The 14,571-nt window shown below is 43.1% G+C and overlaps 1 protein-coding gene across 2 annotated transcripts in view; it reads left to right on the top strand.

Moving 5' to 3' along the window:
• The first annotated feature begins 8,839 nt into the window (after positions 1–8,839).
• LOC121534949 (KN motif and ankyrin repeat domain-containing protein 1) overlaps positions 8,840–14,571 on the top strand; it is a 29,630-nt gene continuing 23,898 nt past the window's right edge. For both annotated transcript variants that reach the window (XM_041841583.2, XM_041841582.2), the window contains exon 1: positions 8,840–9,066. The gene's annotated coding sequence lies outside the window, so the exon portion shown is untranslated. The remainder of the gene's footprint in view (positions 9,067–14,571) is intronic.

Genomic DNA, 14,571 nt, shown 5'->3' with positions numbered 1-14,571 from the left:
CTGGGAAACTATATAGGCTGCCTGGGATGAGGTTGATTATTAACTGACTTGGTCTCAACTGAATTTGCCTCTGCAAATATGGATGCAGCATCCATGAGTCCAGCTTACAAAGAGCTTAACCCTTTGATGAGTATAGGCTTTGTTTGAAATGACTGGTGTCAGTTATTTCCATTATTTCAGTGTTCTATTCTGAAATTCTAAACAAAAGAACTGAGTGGGCAGCTGTGTGTGATGCAATCAATTGGAATGTTTAGTTCAAAACACACTGGTGTGCCAGCCTGGTATCAGCATCCACCAACAATGGCTATTCCAAAATGTCCACATCAGTGTGCCAGTCGGTGAATCGTCATGGACGCCCAAATAAATAGTTGTTGGTTCTCAATGATGGGGCCAAAGTCCAAAAATATATTTGCACTTGGAACAGTGTGCACTATTATCAACAACTGTGCATAACATATTATATCTGATTTGAGTTTCTTTGTATAGACATTCATAACATTCACATTCGCAGGTAATGATAGTTAGTAGTGATTCTAAATGACCTAGAGTAAACTTTCTGATCAGGCCATGGGTCTCTAGTGGCGGGTCTGTTTGTCTCTCAGTGAAAAAGTTACTAATGAGGCTGGGTTTTTTGTTTTTTACAAACTATTACCAGTTCCTGGTAATAGTTTGTAGTAAACTTCAGATGACCCAGTTTACATATTATATTGATTGTGTAACATGACCTACAGGTGTAGGATCTTAATTGTATCATTATTTTGTTGCTGAGAAATGTCCTGCGCCACAGGAAATGCAGATGAGCTTCAACATTTACATAAATTCAATGAAAACCCACACTAACACACGGTTATATTAACAGTATTCCACTTTTAAATCACCATGGGAGCATATTAGAGTTGCGGACATTCCTTTCTACTTTTGGGTCTACTCTACAAAATAGGGTACTCATCCCTACTGATACAGCTGATACTTCTATATGTATAGTAGTGGTGATATCCCAGCTAGCACACAACATTCTGAGAACCATATGTTTCTTAAAGCTTGATTCCATGGATAGAGAACAGAATATCATAGATATCATAGCTTCTAATCTCACTGATGCCATGCCACAATAAAAAAGAAATGTGTTTGCATGATTACTGCCTAAGCAAATTAATTTCCATGTGTCCTATCTGTGCTTGGAATTCAAAACAGTTAACCCAAACTAAGCTAGCAGTGTTATTAAAAGTCTTATTGAAACATTCTCAGTGAAAGTTTTAAGGAAGTTATTCAAAAACCTCCAAATAACCGTTAATAAAACCTCCCAGGAAAACTTTAAAGGAACCAGAGTAAAACATTCTCCGAACCTCCTGGCAACCTAAAAATAAATGTTCTAAGAACAGGCATCATTTTCACTTCTGTTCTCAGAACAATTAAAAAACGTTCAATTTTAACGGTCAGGAAACATATGGCTTTGTTCCCACAACCAATGTGAAACCAAAAACATACGTTCCCACAACTTCCAAGGAACCAAATGTGCTAGCTGGGTAGTGTGCAATTATTATTTTTTTATACAGTTTACTCTTAGTTAGTCAGCACCTCTACACATTCTTTGGGGTGTGTGTCAGATCATGCTTTTGAATAGTCTACGTAAGAACGCAACGGAAAAAATGCAATTAGCTATGCAAGATGGCTGTCCTATGTAGTTGCGCCGCAAAAATAACAGGACAGGCAAAATAATAACTAAAGTCATGGTTGCCAACAGTCTTTTGGCTATTGTAGTCTTTTGACTGTGGAACCAAAGGAATACAAAAAATACAAAAAGGCAACGAGTATGATGCTGTGAACTATTCACACAAATATTTACAAAAAATATACAGTATACAAGGACCAAATCAGCATATTACTGCAACGCATTTCGACCAAACAGGTCTTACTCAAGCAGCGTCTGACCAACCAAAGGAATCTCTCAAATTCTCGTAAGTGATGCAATAACCTAACGTAGAAACACCTGAGTGGAGTTCCCACATCCGTTTTTTAGCGACAAAGGAAGCTAGGTTGAATTAGCTGTATCCTTGAAAACCGGATGCCTCCAGTCAGGGTGGAATGTTGCCAAAATTTGTAACGCGTCACAACTATGCAGTGTAGCCATTTTGCGTAGCTTATTGTGTTCTTGCGTTCTGTAAACAGTAAATTAGGCTTTAGAATTGTCTCGTTGAGGAAAACCTGATTTGACCAATTGATCTTTAAACTCTAATTTGTATTTGAAGTTTAATAGATTTCCATCAAAATGGGAAAAATTGCTTTTTAGATAAAAAACTATTTCTCAAGCAAGAATTTTGCTAGGACTGTCTGGGAGTGGTCTAAATGGGGAGGGGGAAACTGAAAACTAGCTGTTATTGGCAGAGAGGTTTTGAACTCTCTTTGTTATTGGTCTATTAACCAATTTACCGTATGGTGATGTCACCATTGAAAGCCGAAACTCCCGTCCATGCAAACCTGCTGATTAAAAGGTTTGCATGGTCTAAGGCACTGCATCGCAGTGCTAACTGTGCCACTAGAGATCCTGGTTCGAATCCAGGCTCTGTCGCAGCCGGCCGCGACCGGGAGACTCATGGGCGGCGCACAATTGGCCCAGCGTCGTCCAGGGTAGGGGAGGGAATGGCCGGCAGGGATGTAGCTCAGTTGATAGAGCATGGCGTTTGCAACGCCAGGGTTGTGGGTTCGATTCCCACGGGGGGCCAGTATAAAAAATATAATAATATATGTATTCACTAACTGTAAGTCGCTCTGGATAAGAGCGTCTGCTAAATGACTAAAATGTAAATGTAAATGTAAAAGGTCCTGTGTAGAATGTATTATCAACCAGCAACTATCAGGATATAACACTGATCACATTTATTCACACTTTTACAGTGTTAGTTTCAGCAGAATTTTGACTGCACTGGGCCTAAAGATTCAGTAAGATAAAGTTTAATCTGCCACAAGTTTGACAGTCGATAACTGGTTTTCCTTTAACTGTCTGCGGCCAGGAAATTGGCCTGCTATATGAGTGTACAGGGGCATTTTATAATCAACTAGTCAAACAGTTTTCCAAATGATAATCTACAGTAGACACATATTGCTTGTTTGTTGGCTCATGGGAACAAACCAAAGCCAATATGTGCTGTTTGAGCAATCATGTTTGATCAGTCATGTTTCAGGTCCAACCACAGATGTCTCTTTTTCTGTCCTTGCTGTCATACATCCCCATTTAGCTTTATCATGTGTCTGTCCATGTGATGTGTAGAGCAGACAGGCAACTCGCAATTGCATCTTGTGCATCATAGTTTTCTTAACTCTGGTGAAATGATCACCTCATTATAAGGGTCAGTAGCTAGGTTCCCATCCAATTGGCGACATATTTTAATGTGAATATTCTAAAATCGGCATAAAAACAATATGCATTTTTTGCGGTTAAATTCCCATGTACCGAATATAAAATACAAATTAAATGAGTTTTCCATTGCATTTTCAGATCTATTGATGGTTTTGTCACAAAACATGTTGCATTATATAGAGAATGTGCCTACTCTGGTCTTGGCACGTGCCTTTTGCCGACAGCTCACAGATACAATGCGGGTATAGCATTCATGATGAGATTTTTATTGACAAAAGAGCAGGATAATTGTTATATGTCAAACGTCAGCCAAGCATCGATCGGCATGTCACCAGAACAAGACCCTTGATATTTATTGGACAGGAGCATCAAGCTCATCACCGTGCACTTTCACCACCCTGTGAAGTTCATCATAACTTATTTCATCTGTAGCTTAATAAACTGCATGCTTTCCCGAGTCGTAGTGAGAGACCACACAACATATCATTGCGTAACTTCAAATTTACTTCGGTATTATGGTTATTATATCAATATTTGCGTATAAAGGCGATTCCACTGCCATTTCTCGCATAATTAATTTTACAGACACAAAAAGATCCCGCCTTGTCTAGCGTATTTTGTTTTGTCGACATTTGGAAAGTTTCGCGACAAATTTGCTGTTTCCATCAGGCCTGTCGTGACATATTTTTTTATCCAACATGTACTCTACTCGCAAATGAAATGTATTATTATTATTATTATATGTTCAAATAGTATATTGAGCTTGCCTGGTGCAATGGAATGGTCCCAAATGTGAAAACCCAGCCCATCTGGCACTCCAGGTAGGCTCAAACAAACACTCAGGAGAACATTTCCGTCACGCAAAAGAACCTAGGGCCGGTTTCCTAAAAGCATTTTAAGGCTAAGTTCATCTTAGAACCATTGTTAGAACCATTGTTAGAACCATTGCAATGGAACCATGTGGTTCTTATTCATCCCTCATGAATAACAACTCATAACACAAATATCATAGTCTAACTTTCAGGGTCAAATACTACATCATCATTGTCCCTGAGACAACGCCTATCTTATTCACAGTGAATGCTGGCTTTAGGGATCACTTGACATTCAACACAGGGAGATTTACAGTGGGGAAAAAAAGTATTTAGTCAGCCACCAATTGTGCAAGTTCTCCCACTTAAAAAGATGAGAGAGGCCTGTAATTGTCATCATAGGTACACGTAAACTATGACAGACAAATTGAGATATTTTTTCCAGAAAATCACATTGTAGGATTTTTAATGAATTGATTTGCAAATTATGGTGGAAAATAAGTATTTGGTCACCTACAAACAAACAAGATTTCTGGCTCTCACAGACCTGTAACTTCTTCTTTAAGAGGCTCCTCTGTCCACTCGTTACCTGTATTATTGGCACCTGTTTTATTATTGGCACCTGTTTGAACTTGTTATCAGTATAAAAGACACCTGTCCATAACCTCAAACAGTCACACTCCAAACTCCACTATGGCCAAGACCAAAGAGCTGTCAAAGGACACCAGAAACAAAATTGTAGACCTGCACCAGGCTGGGAAGACTGAATCTGCAATAGGTAAGCAGCTTGGTTTGAAGAAATCAACTGTGGGAGCAATTATTAGGAAATGGAAGACATACAAGACCACTGATAATCTCCCTCGATCTGGGGCTCCACGCAAGATCTCACCCCGTGGGGTCAAAATGATCACAAGAACGGTGAGCAAAAATCCCAGAACCACACGGGGGGACCTAGTGAATGACCTGCAGAGAGCTGGGACCAAAGTAACAAAGCCTACCATCAGTAACACACTACGCCGCCAGGGACTCAAATCCTGCTTAAGCCAGTACATGTCCAGGCCCGTCTGAAGTTTGCTAGAGTGCATTTGGATGATCCAGAAGAGGATTGGGAGAATGTCATATGGTCAGATGAAACCAAAATAGAACTTTTTGGTAAAAACTCAACTCGTCGTGTTTGGAGGACAAAGAATGCTGAGTTGCATCCAAAGAAAACCATTCCTACTGTGAAGCATGGGGGTGGAAACATAATGCTTTGGGGCTGTTTTTCTGCAAAGGGACCAGGACGACTGATCCGTGTAAAGGAAAGAATGAACGGGGCCATGTATCGTGAGATTTTGAGTGAAAACCTCCTTCCATCAGCAAGGGCATTGAAGATGAAACGTGGCTGGGTCTTTCAGCATGACAATGATCCCAAATACACCTCCCGGGCAACGAAGGAGTGGCTTCGTAAGAAGCATTTCAAGGTCCTGGAGTGGCCTAGCCAGTCTCCAGATCTCAACCCCATAGAAAATCTTTGGAGGGAGTTGAAAGTCCGTGTTGCCCAGCGACAGCCCCAAAACATCACTGCTCTAGAGGAGATCTACATGGAGGAATGGGCCAAAATACCAGCAACTGTTTGTGAAAACCATGTGAAGACTTACAGAAAACGTTTGACCTGTGTCATTGCCAACAAAGGGTATATAACAAAGTATTGAGAAACTTTTGTTATTGACCAAATACTTATTTTCCACCATAATTTGCAAATAAATTCATAAAAAATCCTACAATGTGATTTTCTGGAGAAAAAAAATCTCATTTTGTCTGTCATAGTTGACGTGTACCAATGATGAAAATTACAGGCCTCTCTCATCTTTTTAAGTGGGAGAACTTGCACAATTGGTGGCTGACTAAATACTTTTTTTCCCTACTGTATCTAGCAGTGGGCAATGACAATATAAGGCTCACAATCGCACAGACATTGACTGACTTGAAATCTTGTTAATACCAGATAACTTATCCAATATGAGAGGATAATAACATGTGTTATTGTGTATGCAAACGTGTGAGGAAAATGGAAAGGGTACACAGAGACAAGTGAAAATGAAATGTATTATTATTATTATTATTCGATCCTTGACATATACACGTACAGTACTTTATATGAAATTGCTAAAACACTTCCAATCTCAGTGTGGCTACTTTAACCACAAGACCACTGAGTTGGTCACATACAGTACATATAGGTAATCATTTTGTGGGTGTGGATTCTAGTAAGAGAAGTTGTGATTGGTCCTCCTTGCTGAAAAAGGCCAGATGGGTTTAAAGGTCTGTGAACTTCCGATCAAGGGGAGGCATCCACATCATTGAGGACTATACCAACACAGTCAATATGTAACCGATAACCACACTGGCCTACAGTAGCATAGAGTTACATAATGCACATCAAATTAGGAGTCTGCTGTGACTGTCAAACCCAATGGCACCTACCTTTTGATTGTGTATCACTTCCAATAGTGTTCAATAAGTCTTAACTTAGATTTTCAGTTTTTAGTTTTCTATTTTCACACAACACTATTGATACTGAGTAAATGTGGGTTGAAAAGTTACCCACAAATATCATCACAGTAACATTTTAACCTAAAGCCTCCATTATAAAGGCTCATACAGTACATGCTTAAAATAAATTATAAAGCATTATATCTGAAGGCTTTAGGTAAAGTGTTACCAGTATCACATGTAAACCTTGTAAAAGCACCAAACTCCCCGATTGAACATCTTCTACACTAAACCTTGGGATATTGTTTTATGGATAGGTAACAAAAAAAAAAGCCTTGGTTACACCTTTATGCGATGATCACCTTTGACCACTAGAGGGCATTCTAGGCAAATTAACAAGATATGCAAAAGGAGAAAGTTTACATTGAAAATACATGTACAGTGGACAGAACAAGGATGTATACAGGTAAAAACAAACCTCTACATAATTTGCTGTCTTGGTACAAATCAAAAGAGAATGATCATCAACTAGCCTACATTAGCACTTTAAAGAGATAGTTCACCCAAATTACAAAATGACATTCGTTTCCTTACTCTGTAAACAGCAGTCTATGGACAAGGTATGACAGCAGTCCATGCTTTGGTTTCATTTACCTGGCCACTGTTTCAAATGTTAACTCTTTAGCATTTTGTGGCACAAATCCAATGCAAGTCATTGGTACCTACACTGAGTATACCAAACATTAGGAACACCTTCCTAATATTGAGTTGCACAAACCGGTGCGCCTGGCACCTACTACCATACCACATTGTAAGGCACTTAAATGTTTTGTCTTGCCCATTCACCCTCTGAATGGGACACACACAATCCATGTCTCAATTGTCTCAAGGCTTAAAAATCCTTCTTTAACCTGTCTCCTCCCCTTAATCTACACTGATTGAAGTGGATTTAACAAGAGACAGCAATAAGGGATCATAGCTTTCACCTGAATTCACCTTGTCAGTCTATGTCATGGAAAGAGCATGTCATGGAAAAAGGTGTTCTTAATGTTTTGTATACTCAGTGTATATTAGCATTTTTGCAGTTCATGTCCAAATCATATCCAAGTACCTTCCAATGCAATCAATTTGTAGATACTTTAGGATGATTTCTTCTCTTTATACTGTAGCTGCCATAACCAACTATGGCAGCTCTGAGATTTCTGTTGTGTACACTGCAGTATGTGGTCAGTCAGCAGTGCTTTGGTCCAATAAAACATTTTTTTTGCCCTCAGTTAAACCACAATCCCTTTCGGAGTCAGTGGTCTGTGTGTGTAATGGAAAATGAGCCTTTCTTCGCTAATTCCTTTTCCATCCGTGTTATGAACATGGCGCAAGTGAAGTGCTGTGGTTATGGCTCCGTGGGCATCTCTTTCTGTTTAATGGAATTCTGTTGAATATTATTTTGAGTAAGTAAATAAGGTGTGTCGTTAGTTTGTGCACAGACTGCAAACTTGTTTAAGTATTTATTTTCGGAGATTATAATTCATTTTTTAGGGGTACATTCTTCCTCTATTGCTGGTAGGACTATATTTATATTGGCCTGAGTAGATTGCCCCACTTCACAAACAACACACATACACACACACACCAACCCCTCTTAATTGCTCTAGCAAACAAAAGCTTAGTGGAAGGAGGCGTCGCAGGGCTAGTTTTGGGCAGTCAGGTGTGGGTGTGTGCCTGTGACAGAAATGGCCTTACGACAAGGGGACGATTGTAGCAATGCGTAGACAGGATGGTGGTCGTGGGTGAAAATGTGACCAATGAAGAATGAGAGATATGTCCTGAGTATCAACCCCTGTGAATTGCCCCCCACATCTCTGCCTCCTTGCTATTTTCTTGATTATAAAGGGCGGTCAGAGTCCACATAACAGAGGATAAGGTTACACCATTTGCCTGTGTGTATATGAAGTGCCATTACTAGAGTAAAAAAAGAACTGTGTCTGTGTGTTTTGAGGGAACTACCTAGGAGAGTTTATTTTGAAAACCCACTACCAGCTGCCTGGGTCTCGGGTGAGCTGCTGTCCACTGCTTTAAGTAAGGGGCCCCACCTGCAAGCTCCTATTGGTCGATATCTAATGACCTGGGTGTGGCCACTCTGTGTGGGCCCCCACCCGCAGTCTCATTGGACAGAGGGAGAAAGGCATGCTCTGAAACCTCTCCCCACTCTTCTCTTTACACACAACAACAACACAGCTTGTATTTGCCACAGCCTCTCCCCACTCTCCCTGATGGTACCTCCTTCTAGGAGAGAGACAGACAGGCAGGGCTGAGATGAGAGAAAAGTGACTGGAGAAGTACTGAAACTCAGACTGGAGTGGATACTCTGACACACTCACATCAGGTTACAGTGGAGAACTCAGAACACCAGAATTGTTAAAGGTAAGTGAAAGTTGCTTTTTCTTCTAATTCTCTGCTGGTTGAATGTACTGTTATTGACTGTGGGTAAAAGTTGGTAATTCAAATAAGAATGGGTTGTTTTAATCTTAGAACTGAATAGATAGGAAAGTGTTATTGAGTAATCTGAACGAAACAGGCATACAGGTCGGATTTGGCGAACTTACTGACCACCTGATAGACATCTGCACTTTAGAAAAAAGGGGTTTTCAGCTGTCCCCATAAGAGAACCCTTTTTGGTTCCAGCTAGAACCCTTTTAGGTTTCCAATTAGAACCCTCTGTGGAAATGGTTATATCTTGAACCCAAAAGGGTTCTACTTGGAACCAAAATGGTTTTATATGGAACAAAAAAGGGTTCTTCAAAGGTTTCTCCTATGGGGACAGCTGAATAACCCTTTTAGTTTCGAAATAGCACCTTTTTTTCCTAAGAGTGTGACTTCTGAAAATCGATTGTCTATCACACATGTATTACCTCTCAACCCCTCACACACACACACATATTAACTCCCTCACACACATTCACCCACTCACTCTCTCACTCACACACACACACTACCTGTTTTGGCCCAAGCATTTAAAATAACATGCTGTTTTTCCTCCTTGCGTGAAAGCACCACTGGCAGCTTTTTATCCTATGGCCTTTGGCACGATGTCCTGCACACGGAGCGGAGATTGAGACCCTGTTGCTGTTGGAGAGATACCAGGACAGAACAACAGGGAGTCAAACTGGATGGAGAGAAAGACAGAGAAAGAGAGAGAGTGTTGGGAGGAGAGAAATAGTGGTTAGGTAGGGGGAGTTAAAGTCATAGAAGTTGGCTTTAATTTCTAAACCAAGTCCAGATAGAAGACAAGGAATGGAGTTATGTGCTGGAAAAACCACACAGTCAGCATGTCGATACTGGAGGAAGAAAATATCCATTTTTTAAAGACCAGAACAGAACAGAGAGAGAGAAAGAGAAAGAGAGAGAGAGAGAGAGAGAGAGAGAGAGAGAGAGAGAGAGAGAGAGAGAGAGAGAGAGAGAGAGAGAGAGAGAGACAGAGACAGAGACAGAGAGAGAGAGAGAGAGTGAAAGACCGACATGTTGCACATAAACATGTAAATGGATATTGAGAACTTGAGAAGAGCCCACAGGATGCCACAGGATATCCAGTTATTCTGCAAGAAAGTCACTGCCCCCTCCAGTTGTAGAGTGCGTCCTAAATGGCACTGTATTCCCTATAGAGTGTACTACTGTTGACCAGAGCCATTTTGAGTCCACAACAATTTGTAAGTAGCACTTTGGGTTTGTGAAAAAGTGCATCACAAATAAACTGCATACACGTCACCACCACAGTTAACAAGAGAGAGAGAGAAACATCTGATCTTATCACAATAAATCAGTCCAGGAACAGCTGAAAAAAAAACAGTAATCTTCATGTTCATGATAGCGGTATATCTTCTACAACATTCTTCACAAAGCTTATATCAGAGCCTAATTCCCATCTGAAAACTCTGAACCCTTTGTTTTAGTGTAGCAACTGATGTAGCAACTTCAAGGTAGCCTGGTCCCAGATTTGTTTTTGCTTGCCAACTATGGTCATTGTCACATAGATAGGTGTTGGCAAGACAGCACAAATAGATCTGGGACCAGGCTAACTTTAAGGTGTTCCAGGAACAACAATCCAAACAATGTGTGTATGTGCCCATTATATAAAGTGTATTTGGAAATGATTCAGACTCCTTGACTTTTTCCACATTTTGTTACGTTACAGCTTTATTATAAAATGGATACAATTATTTTTTTTCCACATCAATCTACACACAATAACCCAAATGACGAAGCGAAAACAGGCTTTTAGACATTTTTGCACATTTATAAAAAATGGAAATACCTTATTTACATAAGTATTCAGACCCTTTGTTATGAGACTCAAAATTTAGCTCAGGTGCATCCTTTTTCCATTGATCATCGTTTAAATGTTTCTACAACTTGATTGGAGTCCACCTGTGGTAAATTCAATTGATTGGACATGATTTGGAAAGGCACACACCTGTCTATGTAAAGCTCCAAGACAGGATTGTGTCAAGGCACAGATCTGGGGAAGTGTACCAAAAAATGTCTGCAGCATTGAAGGTCCCCAAGAACACAGTGGCCTCCATCGTTCTTAAATGGAAGAAGTTTAGAACCACCAAGACTCTTGCTAGAGCTGGCCGCCCGGACAAACTGAGCAATGGGGGAGAAGGGCCTTGGTCAGGGAGGTGACCAAGAACCCGATGTTCACTCTGACAGAGCTCCAGAGTTCCTCTGTGGAGATGGGAGAAACTTGGCAGCATCATGCTGTGGGGATGTTTTTCAGCAGCAGGGACTAGGAGACTAGTCAGGATCGAGGGAAAGATGAACGGAGCAAAGTACAGAGAGATCCTTGAGGAAAACCTGCTCCAGAGTGCTCAGGACCTCAGACTGGGGCGAAGGTTCACCTTCCAACAGGACAACGACCCTAAGCAAACAGCCAAGACAATGCAGGAGTGGCTTCGGGATAAGTCTCTGAATGTCCTTGAGTGGCCCAGCCAGAGCCCGGACTTGAACCTGATCTAACATCTCTGTAGAGAGCTGAAAATAGCTGTGCAGCGACGCTCCCCATCCAACCTGACAGAGCTTGAAAGAATCTGCAGAGAAGAATGGGAGAAACTCCCCAAATACAGGTGTGCCAAGCTTGTAGCATCATACCCAAGAAAGCTAGAGGCTGTAATCGCTGCCAAAGGTGCTTCAACAAAGTACTGAGTAAAGGGTCTGAATACTTATGTAAATGTAATATTTCGTTTTTTTGTTTTTTATACATTTGCAAAAATTTCTAAAAACCAGTTTTTGCTTTGTCATTATGGGGTATTGTGTGTAGATTGATGAGGGAAAAAAACGATTTGAATAAGGCTGTAACGTAACAAAATGTGGAAAAAGTCAAGGGGTCTAAATACTTTCTGAACGCACTGTATTGGTTGTTTGTCCCTCAGCCCAAACTAATATCTAAAATGTGATATTCTGCGTCAGAGGCCTCGATGTTTTAGAACATATCTTCTTAGTGAGGCTACTGTTTTAACAGTGTCATGTGTTCAAGTTTAATTTGCAGTTTTTAGTCAAGAATGCTGTGGACAGAGTGTCATGAGCCCTCTCACTCCACCGGGTTACCACCTTAATTGGTTTCCACTATCTTCCACTCTGCTCACCTCCCTCTCTCTACTCAGCCTAACTAGCTCCACCTGTCCCTGCTCTGCTCGGCTCTATTACTCTGCCAGCTGCGCTGCATTACCCACTAACCTCTCCCAGTATTTAAGGCCCTGTCTTTCAGCTCTCCGGTGTCAGATCGTCTGCAAAGCTCACACCCGGAACCTGTTTGCTCGCGCTTCTGGCTCACCCTGGTTTTGTGACCCCGGACCTGCCTGTTTTTGGATACTCTTCTGCCTCAGGAGATCCAGACCTGCTTCTGCCATTACGACTCCTGACTACTCTTCAATCCCGGTAACTCTGACCAGCCTTCTGCCTTGCTACTACGTATTTTGGATTTCCCTTGTACTGTACTGCTGCCTGGTTTCATTCCGCCCTGTTGTGTCTGTGTCTCCCCCCAGGACTTCTGGACCACCCACCACCGGCTTCATAGGACGCATCGCTGCCACTGGGGGGCACAGACCCAGCGCATTGGACGGGATCCCTGTTACCCCTGGAGCCTTCATTCACTCCCCTACTTCCCTTTTCCCTTAAGTTTAATAAACTTTCTGGTGTGACGCAATTGTGGTCCTCTGGTCGTCTGTCTGAATCGTGACAGTACGATCTGACCATTATGGACTCAGCGCACACTTTCCCCGACATGGAAACCGATGAGCATGAGCAGCAGTTCCAGCAGCAGCAACAACAACTCGCCATGATCATTCAACTCCTCACCAACCTTACCCCAGCCAGTCTGCCCACCAGCCCAGCCCCCGAGTTACCTGCCCCGGTCATTGCAGCCGCTGCTCGGAACCCAAGATTGGAAACCCCGAGCGGTTCAACGGCGATTCAACCCAGGTCCGGCCATTCCTGACTAGCTGCCGACTTCAGTTCTCCTTGCAGCCAAGGACCTTCGCCACGGAGGGGGCTAAAGTTGGGTATGCCATCACTCACCTGACGGGCCGAGCTCGACTCTGGGGAACAGCAGAGTTCGAACGTCAAACCCCCGCATGTGCAACCTTCGACCTGTTTGCTGAGGAGATGCTGAAGGTGTTTGACCTGGATTCACCCACCGCAGAGGCGTCTCGTGAACTGTTCAGTATTCGACAAGGCAGACGTACAGTCGCAGACCATTCCATCGACTTCCGAACCCTGGCTAGACGAAGTTCTTGGAACACACCATCGTTGGTGGACGCGTTCTTCCATAGTTTGGCTGACTATATCAAGGACGAGTTGGTCTCCCATGAACTGCCTTCCACTCTGGATGAAGCCATCGCACTGACTGTCAGGATCGACAGAAGGATACAGACCCGTCGTCGTGAGAGGGGGCGCCAAGGTCCACCTACTACCGGCATTCGGAGAGATCCGACTGGGCTCCTGTCATCTACTGCCACTCACCCAGGTCAGCTTGATCAGTCTGAGCCTATGGAGATTGGGCGAGCCTCCCTCACTCCTGCAGAGCGCCAGCGCCGCTTCACCTCAAACCTCTGCCTCTATTGTGGAGGTGATGGACATCGTGTGGTAACCTGCCCTTTAAAGGGCCGAAGCTCACCGGGCGTAGGGGGAGTCCGGTTGAGTTCAATGACCATCCAGTCCTCCGACCGCAAACCCCTGCTGCAAGTTCACCTCCGCCTCTCTGACTCAACTCACACCCTGGCTGCTCTGGTGGATTCTGGCGCCGAAGCCAACATAATGGACATCAAGCTGGCACGCCAACTGGGACTGGAGAACCTCCGTTTGACACCTCCTATTCCTGCCCGGGCACTGGACGGACACTTACTCGGATCGGTCACTCATGTCACGGCCCCGGTCTCGATGGGTCTGTCCGAAACCATCAAGAAACTATCCAGTTTCACCTGCTCCCCCTCTCCAGGCCAACCCCTCATCCTGGGTTACCCATGGCTCCGCCCGGCACAACCCTCAGCTCGACTGGGTGACCGGGGTGATCAGGGAGTGGGGAGAGGACTGCCACCGAACCTGCCTGCTTGCTGCCGCACTACCCCCTCGGCCAGTACCTACTAACTCCGCTCCTGACCTCTCCAATGTCCCAGAATGCTACCATGGTCTCAGAGAGGTGTTTAACAAAGCAAGAGCCACATCTCTGCCCCCTCACCGACCGTACGACTGTGCCATCGACCTCCTCCCTGGAACAGCTCCTCCAAGGGGTCGTCTTTATTCGTTGTCTGCTCCTGAAAGAAAGTCCATGGAGGACTACATCAATGGCTCTCTGTCCGCAGGATTAATCCGTTCATCTTCATCTCCTGCTGGTGCTGGCTTCTTCTTTGTGGGGAAGAAGGACGGATCTCTTCG

Source organism: Coregonus clupeaformis, chromosome 21, assembly GCF_020615455.1.
Source record: "Coregonus clupeaformis isolate EN_2021a chromosome 21, ASM2061545v1, whole genome shotgun sequence".
In the NCBI taxonomy this organism is placed as follows: Eukaryota; Metazoa; Chordata; class Actinopteri; order Salmoniformes; family Salmonidae; genus Coregonus; species Coregonus clupeaformis.
Note: the sequence above shows the minus strand (reverse complement) of the source record. Positions and strands in the feature narration are given on the sequence as shown.